This window comes from Pinus tabuliformis, chromosome 9, assembly GCF_031772625.1.
Source record: "Pinus tabuliformis cultivar Carrire ecotype Pingquan chromosome 9, CPIR1, whole genome shotgun sequence".
Classification (NCBI taxonomy): Eukaryota; Viridiplantae; Streptophyta; class Pinopsida; order Pinales; family Pinaceae; genus Pinus; species Pinus tabuliformis.
The window spans coordinates 886,650,144-886,654,215 of record NC_142307.1 but is presented as its reverse complement, the minus strand read 5'-3'; positions in this window follow the sequence as shown (position 1 = coordinate 886,654,215).

The following is a 4,072-nucleotide window of genomic DNA, read 5'->3' as shown; positions in this document are numbered from 1 at the left end:
CTGCAGATAGACTAATGATGAGTTGTTAAACTAATTATTAAATCATAATACAACTAAAGAATACATCAGTTAACTCAGTTGCATGTCAGTGCATGTTCAGTTCAACAGGGACAGGTGGTAGAGAATCAGATTGCTATCAGTTGTGACTATAGTTGTGCACCAGATCTTGCACAATCAAAGGATTGAGTATGCCAATGAGTTTGCTCACGTATTTGGCCCGCATTTTTAGCCTTTGCTCACGTCCACAAAGAGTGAGTGACTATTTTGCAGGTGAAAATCGAGTTTGGGAAGCAATTCTCATCAGTTCTTGAGCAGGTATTGAGCAGTGGAGGCAGGCAAGCAGTGGAAGAGATTTGGAGATCAGATCTGAGCTGTATTGTGTGTAACAGAGGTGGAGATACTTGTGAGAAGTATTATGCTGTGTAATGTTACATGACTCAATCATTAATATACAGATAGTGTGGGGTTTTTAGCGAGATGCTTTCCCCGTGATACATACTGTGTTAATGTGTGAATGCTCTTGATGTTTTATTGTTATTGATGCTGCTATATTCTTGATCAACGTAGAGGAGCTTATGTATTGTGTATGTTTTCCGCATTAGTACATGATCAGGATAATCTCCATTGAATATGTGTTAAATTATTCAAAATTTCTACATGGTATCAGAGCTAGATAATTGTAGAAAAAGTTTCTACATCATTTAGGATGCTGCAAGTGAAAATTTTCATGATGGTCTAAGCTAATTGATAAACCATGCTCAGAATGTATATAGAAATATATTATAAAAGGGAAACATCATCAAGATTCCTGGACACAAAATGATATGCTGATGGCATTCGATTCTTTCCGCATCCAAAAACTTACATATCACAGGTTGAAGCTGTCATCAGCAATTCAGAATATTCAACAACCACAACTTATAAGAAATTTGTAAACTAGCATTGCGACATCTGACCTAGGAATGTAGATATGAGTCCAAATCCTTTGCAGGAATGTATGCCCTTCGAGGACTGGAATTGACACCTCAAATCTCAATTACAATACAGAAATTATATTGCAGTTCACAGATACAGAAATAAATAATAAATCTATGAAGAACTGTGAAAGAGAATGGAGAAACTGCCTCTAAGCAGATTTTGAAGTACACTCTAATGTCAGGACTCAGGAATGAACTGCTGCCTCCCAGTAGCAGTATGCAATGGATATTCATATCATTAGACCAATATTTGGATGGTTCATGCATCAGACATATTCAAGGTAACATGAGCACCCCGAAAGATTTTTCACTCAGATGTTAGTAACTATGACCCCTTTCATCGGCAACAACAGCAACTTTAAGTTACCAATCATTGCTAGTAAATGGGAAGAGTCAGCTGATAGATATCAGGAGTCAATATGTCTGTACCCTTCTGTGAAATTTGAACTATGTTTTTTTTCGTTTCATAGATAGCATGTGATGAGCCTTCAAGTCCGCAAAGGTTTATCTCTGGAAAATATTGTAATTAAAAAGATAATGAATATCTCAGGTTTGGACTCTGTAATTACCATTAATTCATCTGTACAGATAAACCTGTAATATAATAACATTTATTTTTTCCAGCTAAGAAAAGTAAAGCCAATGATGGCATCCACTTTTATAAGAATAACTTATTAACCATTTGGCATAAGCATATGGAGTGGTAATTGACACGACATAAGAAGATTGAAAGAATAAGACGGACTAAAATAATTAATCACACACATCGTTATCATTTGCACAGAGAAGATAAAAGTCCTAGACAACAGTAAACCAAAGCTAACTTGAAATGATGAGGGAAAGGATGGAAAACATATAGAAGCTGGGGAGTGAAAACTGAATCTAGAGACTAGAATTTTTTTTTTTTTTCATTCTTTCTTAAACTTATCTAGAGTTTACAAAACAGATATATCAATTTGGACAACAACATGGAGCCACACAAGAATAACTGTAACCTCAAAATGAAACTCACTTTTACGAAATTTGCAATTTAATGCAGTACAAAAGAAACTTCGATGGGAGGGCATGAGCAGCATGCCAACTCAGATCATCTAACCTCGACGGGCATTTGGTCAAGAACTAGTCATCCACCGACTATCATTGACAGGTCCTATTCTAAGGAATAGAGCTGCCAGGCACAAAATAAGTCTCAAATGGTGTTAAAAGAAAAACACAAGCCCAAGCATTTATCATATCAATGTTGAAAACCCCCACTACCTAAGACGAGACAGAGAGCCCGGAGCGTAAGTGTTGCAACCCGGATTCCTTAATCACTCATCAAAATGAGAATTGTTTCGTTTTTTCCCATTTTCATTCTACAAACCTTCAAAATGAGGATTGTTTTCCCTTTTTAACGGTTACAGATTCACCACGTAGCAAATAACTTATAAGTTAGTCAGTTATTTGTGAAGCGAGTGCAGATCTTGTGGTGTACTACGGTCTATTGTCTTACTCCTTATCTTGGTTGTTTATGGGACAGCGTTTAACTAAGTAGATTTCTCTCCACGGGTATACTAAACAGCATTTTGTATACAGAATATGATTAGAAGGTTGCAATCTAATAAAAAAAATACTCAATTCCTTTTAACAGTAACCTTATATCGCTATGCTAATGGAGATGAATAAATTTCTCAAAGAAGATATACTCAACTCCTTTTAACAGTAACCTTATATCGCTATGCTAATGGAGATGAATAAATTTCTCAAAGAAGATCCTAATTATTAGAAACAGCCAAAGCTGAAGAGGGGAAATCCTAAATCATTTTCCCTTTAAAAAGAATAATAAATTTCCAATTTTTTTTTTTTTTTTTGAGCTCGTAAAAACATTGGAAAGTAGGCCATAACTCTTCAGTATTTGAAGAACATCCTTAAAAAAACAAACATTTCTCAATACCTGCTCGTGCACGCAGTTGGAAGAAGACGACTTACAGAAAAGAGCTATTTTGCAGACTCGTGCACGCAGTTGGAAGAAGGCAATGGAGGGAAAGAAAAGACAATTCAGGAATCATTTTAAGGAGTTGGGAAGCCTGTTTCCTCCCCTCGGGACTTGCTCTTTTGGCCTTCGAGACAACCAACAGTAGACACAAGGCCCGTCAATTCCGAATTGCAAACACCCGTTACAGAGTTGCTTTAGCCAAAACGTCGAGAGATTGTTAGTATGACCGTATGACTCATATGTTATTCAAAAGCAGTTGGCCGAGTTTAATCATAGGTTTCTCATATTTTAACGGATTGTGCACAAGTATGGGGCTCAACTCTGTATGCAAGGTTGTTAATTAGTAGGAAAAGTGTGGTTTTAGTGGGCTTTGGTTCCAGATTTTGAACCAAGGCTCTGATACCATGTGTAAGAACCCGAATCCTATTATTAGAGCTCTTATTTCGTTATACACTAACATATCTATTTTCCTGTTAATTTATAAATAACAAAAGGAGCTTGCTGACCTTTTCACATAGCTTTAAACATTTAACATTTAATCATTTTATCATAAGCAACATAAATTAAGGTGAGCATTCTATTGATATCAACTTAACAAGAGTAGTCCATGGAAAAATACCTGTTCCGACGGTTGATGATGATACCTTTGTCTGATAGCTCCAGCTGAACGCTCCTTCTGGCCGACCCAACCGGATTTACCTCCCAGCCAACTAGGAAATAAATTCCTAGCCCAGGAAACCTCCACAGGTTCCCTAGCCCTCCGTGCCCAAGTCCAACTAGATATAGTGTGTCCCCAAGAAGAATGTGCAAAACTAGATAATGATACTTTCCTCCTCTCAAACCCAAGAAACCTCCACAGGTTTCCAAGGTCTCCCAAAAATCATAACAAGGCCAAACAATCACAACCAACCCCCCCACAATCCTAAGCAAAACTCCAACTCCCCCTCTTCTTCCTTCCCCCTTCCCTTTTATACCCTCTTTCCTCAACCACCTCTCATTAATGTCTTTAACTCTCACCCATCCTTGGTTGAATTCTCTTCCAAGCTAGAGTACATTTGGAATTGTGATATGAATTTAAAATTGAGAATTTAATGGGGAAGTACATTTGGGAATGTGAAGG